An 11,476-nucleotide genomic window follows, 5' to 3' on the forward strand; every position below is an offset into this window, starting at 1 on the left:
AAATAATATTAGTGCTGAATTTTTTCAACTATAGTAGTACTAGTAAGTCTTGCTATTTCAACAAGGTAAGCACTAACTACCTACTGGCATGACAACCATAGTGTTCCATCTCTCACACCACCCCCTGCCAAGGTACACTTACCTTGCCCTCATCAGTAAATCACTAATCTCATTAAACTACAGATGTTACGAAAAAAAAAAAAAGAAAAAAGGTGAGGTTTGCCTCAAACAGTATCTAATTATTACCTACACATTTCATTAAAAGTTTAATTTTACTATCTTCCTTGAGATGTGCCAAGATAATAAAGTAAAATCATTCAGAGTGGCAAATCCATACCAATTCTTCAATTTCTAGTGATTTTTTCGTTTGAAAAAAATTGATTTTAAAAAAGTAATAAAATATACTGTCTCCAAAAAATAAAAACATTCAATGAAACTAAAATTCAAGATATGTAATTTGTATTTATGCATTATGAAATATATATTTTATATATTTTTTAAAGTTAAAGAACAATTTAGATCCAAAGTAACAGTACAAGGTGAAAAGATAAAGATGCTATGATTTACTGATGATATAGTAATTCTAGCTGAAAGTAAAAAGGATTTAGAAGAAACAATGAACAGCATGGATGAAGTCCTACACAAGAACTACTGCATGAAAATAAACAAGAACAAAACGAAAATAATGAAGTGTAGTAGAAATAACGAAGATTAACCACTGAATGTAAAAATAGGAAGAGAAAAGATTATGGAGGTAGAAGAATTTTATTATTTGGGAAGTAGAATTATTAAAGATGGATGAAGCAGGAGCAATATAAAATGCCGATTACCACAGGCGAAACAAGCCTTCAGTCAGAAATATAATGTTTACATCAATTTAAACGTCAGGAAAAGATTTTTGAAAGTATATCTTTGGAGCGTAGCTTTATATGGAAGTGAAACTTTGACGATCAGAGTACCTGAGAAGAAAAGGTTAGAAGCTTTTGAAATGTGGTGCTGTAGAAGAATGTTAAAAATCAGATGGATGGATAAAGTGACAATTGAGGTGTTGCAGCTAGAAGATGAAGAAAGAAGCGTTTGGAAAAATGTAGTTAAAAGAAGAGACAGACTTATAGACCACATATTAAGGCATCCTGGAATAGCCGGTTTAATATTGGAGGAACAGGTAGAAGGAAAAAATTGTGCAGGCAGGAAGCATTTGGAGTATGTAAAAAAATTGTTAGGGATGTAGGATGTAGGGGGTATACCGAAATGAAACAACTAGCACTAGATAGGGAATCTTGGAGAGCTGCATCAAACCAGTCAAATGACTGAAGACAAAAAAAAAATTATTTAGTTTTGAAATATATTTAGAATGATCTTGTGATCATTAATAACATTTTATTTTCTAGAAGCCAGTATGTTTCATACATTTCTGAACATGTACTAAATGAATTACACATGCATATTTAATTCTAGATATATATTATTAGTGCTTTTTAATACAGATACTTTTTAATATTTTTAAATTTACTAATGCTTGATTTCACTCTTTGTATTATATAAAAAAAAGAATTATGCATGTTAAAATGCATTACAAAACTTCAAGTTACATTATTTTGCTCATTGATGGCCTTGAACTGTGGTATCAGATTGCCCATTTATTTATTACAAATGTATGATTTATTTTATATATATATATATATATATACACACACACTATATTTACTTGAATATACTATACTGTTAATTATACTATTTTATAATATACATATACATACTTGCTTAAATTTTATATCTGAATAGCATCATAAAAAAGATGAAAAATTGTATAAAAAATTTTTAGTAAGAAATATTTTAAAAAAAGAATAATGATTGCAATTTTTTAATTTTTGTTTAAGTTGTTTTTCTATATGTTCATTAAAAAAAAAAATTTAATTAAAAAATTCACTGCTTTACAAAAATTCACTCATAACACATTAACATTTGAATTGACGATATCATCATCACTACTGCCATCTGAAAATAAAATGTTTTCATTATTTTATTCTTACTCCCACAGAATCTCCAGTTTCATCTTGCAACATTTTTTAATCCTTGTCTAATGCTATGTGGTATTATCGAGTTCCATGGCTTAATAATCCACATAATAAGCTCACAGAAGGTTTTTTTTTTTTATTCTTTCAGCAGAAGTTAGCTGATGACTGCTGCTTTGCATCCAACAAAAATTATAATTTTTTTATGATAATTTTTAAAAGACTTCTGTTTATGACTAGATCCAAAACCTGTAACTCTGAAGTCATACCACCAGTTATTATAACTAAATCCAAGTTTAATTTTTTTCTTCTGTTTTTACATTTTCTATCAAATGACTCTTGTATGTATCTAATGTTAACATGGATCGCTGTTTTTTAAGACCTAAATTTCTGGTCAAGACTAGAATAAGCCAATTTATGACCAAAGACTCATCCATCCAACCTTTTTCATTTTATTAGGTAGTTTTATTAATAAGTCCCCTGTAACGAACATAGAAATAAACTACAAAATTACTTAAAAGCCTTGTCAAATCCAAATGTAAGTTGGCCCCAGTCAACTCCCCCTCCCACACGAATTTATGGGAGAAAACCTCGACCTCTAATTGGGTAAATATGGTGTGTATATATATTTTTTAATTTATTCAACTAAAGTATATTGGTTCTGATACCTAATGATTTGATTAGCAAGTTATCAAAATATATTTAATATTTCAACAAAAACAAGGTATAAATAATATGATTTTATGTTAGAAAGTTAAAATTTTATAAGGACTTGGTAAATTGTAATGGTACACCTTAAGTTATATGATCTATTAATGTCATACATTCAAAGAATGATTACAGATATTTTATAGGCCTGCAGTATGAAGGAATAAAAAAATTAAATCATAAAGCTGAGAGCTGACTCAAGAATAATACAGTATAATATAACCAAATCAGCCTCCTGAAGGTCAAGACCTTATCAAAACTTTTTTGAGCTTTTAATTAAAGATCAATGCATTACACTTTGACTAATGTTATAGGTATAATGTTATAACTCATTACCTGAGAAAAAAAAAAGGTTAGCTTTAGAAATTGTGCAATATCACTGATTATACTGAAACAGACGTAAAAAAAAAAATTGTTACAAAGCACAACTTTTATACAGATATACTCTACTTCATTGTGAAGGATATTTTTTTCTTAGCAATAAACTCGTGACTTGCTGTAAATGCTTCCCCTTTGGTAGAAGTTGTGAGATGGCTGTAAGAGATTAATTTATTTCAAGAATTTCCTTATTACTCCTGATTATATCAACATTCGTAAATATCACTTGTCCTCATTGTCATTATCATCTGATTTCATTTTCTAAATTTTCCTCATATTCTATTGATCCCCTTTTCTCCTCTCAGCTGTCATTGTCATCTCATTTTTGACAATTCATCAATGAAATGACAAATCATTGTCATTTCATTTTTAATTTTCTTAACTTGGTCATTAAATTCAGACTCATTCTATACATTGGTTACCTACATCCTTTAATTAAAGAATTTTGTATAAGTATTTCTTCTATTTATAGCTGTCAACCACCACCTTGTTAAACCTCCCTGTTCCTTTCGGCAGAATACACATTCCCAGTTATTTTTTCATGTATTCTTTATATTTTCTCTAAAATACTCCAAATTTCTACTTGTCCCTTTTACTTGCAATCTTTCTTTCCTTCTTATGATCCATGTGTAGGTTATAATTAGAAAATATTTATTATACATTATTTTCTTTCACTGCTGTGATGTGTATTTTTCTCATATAAAGTTTCTGACTCTTGATAAAACCATTATCTTTCGGCATTTTCATAATTCCTTTTAATTTTCTTAACCTCTGAAAATATATTATTATTGTAAGCAGGAGATCATGAAAAAGAACTGTTACTGTTCATTTTAAGAAAAGATGGAAAATTTACAAATTACACTTGCAAAAAAGAAAGAAAAATTAAAGATGAAGTGGAGAGTATATTTTAGTATGCTTAATTAAAGAGAAGATGAGAAGGATTACAACCTCTCAAAAGAATACAACTTAATTTTGGAACTTTCTTTGTGAATAGTTGATTTGAGTATAGGGATTTTAAAAGCTAACATTAAAACGGGAAAACTTCACTGCTTTCCCACAAATATTTTGATGACCTTATGTATGTGATATTGTTTGCAGTGAAAAAAAAGAAGATATACAAAGGAAGTTCGAGTTTATAAATATACAAAAAGGAAAGGTAGGTTTGGATAGAACAGAAGAATATCTTGAAACAGGGATGTATACACTTCACCATTGCTCTTCATTATGGTGATGAGCAATATGTGTTGATGGTAGTAGAAATTAGAGGTCTATGCAAATCCAAGCAATTTTTTAAAAGTACGGGAAGTTTGATCTGAAAGCAATGATGTACTGTAGAAAAGGAAAATATCAGACTTACAATAATCCCCCCACTCTTGAGTTTACATTAGAAAAATGGATGAGTTATAAACAGAATGCAGGCCCATAATGTAAAATTTTTAGTTGTGGAAATTTTGTTAAGTCTCTAGATATCCTTTGCTGCTTCCTTGATTTGAGGTTTATAGACAGTTGTTACCATTATTCAGAGCTTAGTATATCTATTAATTATCAGGCCAGGATATGTTGTTAATTAGAATCTAATAACAGAATGTTGATGGGGGGGGGTTTGCTGAAACCGTTATTGTCTTTATTAAAATATATCTAGTTTGATTAGGACTCAACTACCAACACCTGAACAGGAAGACTTAACGTTTAACCACAATCTGCACCATTCTGATGTACTTTACGAAAGTTGTAAGGATGGATGAAATCAGAAATAAAAGGCTTGAATTTTAAGGAGGAATTATTTATTGCATGATTAAATGGAGTATTAGTTATTAAATAATGATAGGGGCAACAGAAAAAGAAAAGAATGTTTGGAGATGGCAGAGACAAGATAGGAAAAGATTTATGTTTCTTGTGGCCCTATTAAAGAGGCTAGAAATGTGTTGGACAATAATGATGTAAGTACTCGTGTCTGTTACTTTGATGACCAATAGATTTTACCTTCTTATTTCAAAGTAATAATACTTTTATTTTACTTTATTTTTTATTCAGTTTTAAGTGTTTCTGTTTTTATATGGAAAATTTTGACTATAGAATATAATGAATGGATAAAAAAGTGACATATTCATATTTTTTTATATAAAAATAAATATTATGCTGAATATATGAACTACTTATTATTCCATTATACATAATATTGTTAATTGCAAAATCAGTTATTTTGGTTAATATTAAGACAAATGTCAGGTTTTCATTGGGAAAAAGTAAAAAATTTATTTCATTTAAAAAAGTTTCATCTTTTATCAGATGTATTTATTTATAGGTAGCTTTTGTTTATAGAATTGTTATTTTGTTTTATTTTTACTGTATTTGTTCGTAATCATCATAATTGTTAGAACAGAAAACAAATCAAGAATAATAGTTAACGCTGCATATTTTTTATTTTACATTAACTGAAAGCACAATTTTATAAATATTGTATATAATTTTACTGTATTAATTTATTTATTAAATAGCAATGTACTGGTTACAACAGTTTTAATGTTTGCTACACCCTTACAGTTTATAAACTTTTAATTTTTATATTATGCAATTCTCTTAAACCTTAAATGATATTGACCAAAGTGGTACTTAAATAAAGATGCTTTAAGGTAAAATGTTGAATTTTGTTTTGGTTAATAACTAAAATGGATCAAAGTAGCATTTGTTTATCTCAATAGTGTTAAATATTCTTTGAAACTTTATTCCTAGATTATGTTTTTATCAGTTACTGCACATTTTACCTAATGTAAAGCATTTAATAATAATTAAATGATCTATCCAAAGAACTGAATAAGTTAAGTATTCAGTACTTTCCTAATTAATGATCACATCAATGAACTTATTTTTCAGTATAATAAGTTTCATTGATCTTACAACAAAAAAAATTATGATATATTATTACCAGAATATTATTGTTAAGTTGGTGTTACAATATTGCCAAATCACTTAAAAAGGTTTCTTCACTTTTAAACTTTCTTACTCATTCAATTTTGCTTATTCTGACAATTTCAGTTGTCTTGATAATTCAAGCAAAAAATGTGAAGATAGAGATGCAGCTGTCTTCATTTAAAAATATCACTGTTCTTAATGTTAAATGTTGTATTGAGAAATAAAACACATTATTTTTCTCCTCTGGTAATATAAATACAACAGTGTAATTGCTTTATTTTCTTGACACTATTTTTTTTTTTTTTTTTTTTTTTTTATGCAGCAATGCACAATGATTTATAAAGTGTGGATTTAGGATTTTGTTGATAGTTATAACTAATTTTTTTTAAATTTAATTTTAGTTCTGTAAATAGATTAATAACTTGTTTATCTTAAGAATTTAAAAATACAATTTTGAATTAGATTACTCAAACAATCATCATAATCTGTTGAAAAAAAAATTATTTTGAAGTAAAAAAAACAATCTAGATTAGTAAGTTTAGTACATGGGATTTTTTTTAATTCTAAAAACATGCTCCTCTTCAGAAAAAAATAAATAATAAAAACAATTTGTACTAAAAAGTAAAAAATAATTTTGTTTTCAAGATAATTACTTTTAAACAATTTTTCTATTTATGCATGACTAAAAAGAAAATATATGAGCACGCTCTCATATACTACAACTTTACCATTAACTTTTCATTAAAGTGTGCCCCACGCTTTTCTTTTTAGTCACGCGTAAATAGAACTTTTTTAAAACTAATTTTCTTGAAAACAAAATTATTTTTTACTTTTTAATAACAAATTGTTTTGGTTTTTTTTAAAGAAAAGCATGTTTTAAAAATTGTTTTAATTCCTTTTTTTTTTGATTGCATAAGTATTTAAACTGACTTGTAAGTTTTTACTTTTTGTTTTAATTCATTAGCCAACAAAAAACATTTATGTACAGTTTTATTCTATATTATAACCTTGATAATTAGTTTCCATTATTAGAAATGATATCAGTTATTTATCAGATGATTAGCATATATCAATTTTAGAAGGTAAATTTACACTAGTTATATTAAAATCTGCTTCAACAGCCACCTGATCTTCTCATACTGAATCGACAGTCAAAATCAGTCAGATCAATAGTCCGGCTGAATCGGACAGTTGGCTGAATCTTATTGATTCAGCTCCAATCCTCAAAATAATCCCTTCTGCTTTCAATAACCTATAAATAAATCTTCTGTATATAAAATATATGAAATTAACAATGGAATATTTTATTTTCACCTGACTTACATTGCTGTGTAAAATTTCACCATTGTATGATGTCGGGAATTGAGTTTAATTAAGGTTGCAAGATTTGAGGATACAGTTGAACCATTGTAAGTTAAAGAAAAGCATTTAAAAAAAGAGATGGGAATTAATTATTCATTCTATTAATCTAATAGAAAATTATAAAAGGTTAACTAATATCAGAAAAAGCATCTGAACAAATGAATTAATATTTGAAAATAGTAAACAACCAAAATTGATCTGATTAGTCATGTATGTTGTCGATGCACTTAAACTTAATCTCTCGAAATATATGCCAGTCTTATATGCATGTACATTGTCCTGAAAGAAAATACTTTTTTAGATCTCTCCTCTTTTTCTTTCAGTGCCTCTTTTTATGAACACAGCAAGTTGAGTTAACTTTTTTCAGGTAAAAATATTATTCAAAAATCTCTGAGTAATTTCTACTAACTAGGGTACTGAATTTCTTCACCCATAAAGAACTTCAGCTCTATCATTACAAGAACTATTGTTTAGTCTCACATTAATTGTGTACCACATTTCTTCAACAGACTTCTCAATTACTAAAACCAAAATATGAAAAATTGACATGCTGATCCTCATTTGTTTCTGCATTCAAACATCAGTCACTTGACTGACAACATTTTCTACAGTACAGTAAGGGAAGAAAATACTAGTAAAAGTTAATAAGTCTGTAAAATAAATGTAATTGTAAAATACAGTGATGTTGGATTGTTAGTAACCATTATAATTCATAAATGAAGTACAAAAAAACTGGTTAGAGAAATTAGAATACTGGTAAAGTTTGAATTTCTCAGTTTTAAATCTGTGACATAACTATTATTTTAATGTATTGGGTGTTTCAATTGCTATGATAAATCAAATCAGTGTTTCCCATAGCCCATTATATAGTACAGTTTGTCAATTTTTTTTTTTTTAGATTATTCAATTTTAATTTTTTAAACCATCATAACTTCATTTCATATTAGCTTAACTTGAATTTCATTTAACACTGAATATCATTTCAACATTTGTTTTTTATATTTCATATTTTAAAACCTCATCGAGCTGTTATAGTGGTTATAACTTGTCATCACAAATCAGTTGTTTATAACAGCTGATTTCAAAGTCAAAGGTTGTGAGGTTTGAATTCTAATAAAAGTTAGTTGCTTTTATATGGATTTGAATACTAGACAACGGATACCAATGTACTTTGGTAGCTGGGGTTTAATTAACCACAAGTCCTAGGAATGGTGATCCTGCATCTGTACCTTATATTTTTTCCTTGTTTTATATGTAAATATATCATCCTCATCTCATTGGGCCATGGTGGGGGGGGGGGAAGCTTATTATTTACTACCTGAATAGGTGGCAACATACACATGAGGAAAATGATATTTTAAAAGAACACTTAGATAGTAGGAAAAAGTGTTATTAGTAATTTTTAAACAAAAAATAAAGCCAGTTTAACTCGCCACACTACCAACTTTCAGAAAGGTAACGTCTCAGTCTTATATCCAGAAGATCGTGAGTTCAAATTGCAATTCTATATGGCATTTTTCATACACTAAAAAATCTCCATTCCATTTTCACATGGATAAGTTTCAAATTTATGTGCTGACTTTATCAACCTAAAAAAGAGAACATCATCACCTGACTTTTTTCTGAATACATCTAACAGATTTGTTAATTTTTACATATGAAAAGTAGTATTGGTACAAAACAATAGACACAACCTTCTGATGCATAATCAAGTAAGTATGTAGTACAAACCTAAAAAAGTGAAGTTTCAAACAGTCTAAAACCACAGATTGTTTGAACTTGTCTTCAAAGGATTAAATTAGGATGGAGCTTGAACATGCATTTATTTCATTTTTATTTAAAGAGGAATAAAAAAAGAATTCTCTAATTCAGTCGACAGATAGCCTCCTGCCAAGTAACACTAAGAATACACTTAGAATATACTACAAATCTTACATGGACCACAACAGAATTGAAAAAGGATCAAGATATTGAAAAAAGGGTGGTTTTGAAAGCATAATTATTTTATTCTCATAATTCTTCTACCTTTGAAGAAACCAAATTACTCCACATAGAGGTAAATTCAGGGTCCATCTATTTTTGCCATAATCCCTAGGAACAAAATGGGAATTTTTTTCTAGCTGGAACAGCATAATTCTGATCAGTGTTTTTGTATTGAGCAATTAATTTAAACTGACAAAAATTTCTTTTCTTCCAAGAAGAGGCAAAAGCTGAACTTTTTTTTTCAAAAATATTCAGATATACTTTTTAAGGATTCACTAACCATTTAATATGTAATGAAAATTTGGAATAGTAAATTATTTATTTTGAAAGAGTATATATATTATCTGTTCTGACTATAGAAGCTATCAGATTTATTAATGAATAAGTATTTGTTTAATTTCATAATACAATGATTTATAGTGTAAGTTTTGTCGGCAAATCGATACAGCTTCAATGTCCCTTATTACTATCCCAACTGCCAAACTCTCTTATTCATGAAATCCTCCTTATTTACAAACTTTCTATTCAAAAAATGCCCAACTTCATTTCTCCACATTATTTATTATGTCCTGTTGCACTCCAGGCTTCGAAGGGACCCAGTTTTACACCACAATGGAAACCTCTTCTTGCCCAAACATCTCATGTGCCCATCCGTCCCTCTCATTAGACATTTGTATCAGTAAAATACAAATCAAATTTTGCCTTCACATAGGCCTCAAATGAACATCTTCACATCCAACCTAACATGATTCCCTCAAACTAATTGACCGAAACTGCAGAAGCACGATTTAACAGCTGATTTCAAAGTCAAAGGTTGTGAGGTTTGAATTCTAATAAAAGTTAGTTGCTTTTATATGGATTTGAATACTAGACAACGGATACCAATGTACTTTGGTAGCTGGGGTTTAATTAACCACAAGTCCTAGGAATGGTGATCCTGCATCTGTACCTTATATTTTTTCCTTGTTTTATATGTAAATATATCATCCTCATCTCATTGGGCCATGGTGGGGGGGGGGGAAGCTTATTATTTACTACCTGAATAGGTGGCAACATACACATGAGGAAAATGATATTTTAAAAGAACACTTAGATAGTAGGAAAAAGTGTTATTAGTAATTTTTAAACAAAAAATAAAGCCAGTTTAACTCGCCACACTACCAACTTTCAGAAAGGTAACGTCTCAGTCTTATATCCAGAAGATCGTGAGTTCAAATTGCAATTCTATATGGCATTTTTCATACACTAAAAAATCTCCATTCCATTTTCACATGGATAAGTTTCAAATTTATGTGCTGACTTTATCAACCTAAAAAAGAGAACATCATCACCTGACTTTTTTCTGAATACATCTAACAGATTTGTTAATTTTTACATATGAAAAGTAGTATTGGTACAAAACAATAGACACAACCTTCTGATGCATAATCAAGTAAGTATGTAGTACAAACCTAAAAAAGTGAAGTTTCAAACAGTCTAAAACCACAGATTGTTTGAACTTGTCTTCAAAGGATTAAATTAGGATGGAGCTTGAACATGCATTTATTTCATTTTTATTTAAAGAGGAATAAAAAAAGAATTCTCTAATTCAGTCGACAGATAGCCTCCTGCCAAGTAACACTAAGAATACACTTAGAATATACTACAAATCTTACATGGACCACAACAGAATTGAAAAAGGATCAAGATATTGAAAAAAGGGTGGTTTTGAAAGCATAATTATTTTATTCTCATAATTCTTCTACCTTTGAAGAAACCAAATTACTCCACATAGAGGTAAATTCAGGGTCCATCTATTTTTGCCATAATCCCTAGGAACAAAATGGGAATTTTTTTCTAGCTGGAACAGCATAATTCTGATCAGTGTTTTTGTATTGAGCAATTAATTTAAACTGACAAAAATTTCTTTTCTTCCAAGAAGAGGCAAAAGCTGAACTTTTTTTTTCAAAAATATTCAGATATACTTTTTAAGGATTCACTAACCATTTAATATGTAATGAAAATTTGGAATAGTAAATTATTTATTTTGAAAGAGTATATATATTATCTGTTCTGACTATAGAAGCTATCAGATTTATTAATGAATAAGTATTTGTTTAATTTCATAATACAATGAT

This window comes from Lycorma delicatula, chromosome 1, assembly GCF_047948215.1.
Source record: "Lycorma delicatula isolate Av1 chromosome 1, ASM4794821v1, whole genome shotgun sequence".
Classification (NCBI taxonomy): domain Eukaryota; kingdom Metazoa; phylum Arthropoda; class Insecta; order Hemiptera; family Fulgoridae; genus Lycorma; species Lycorma delicatula.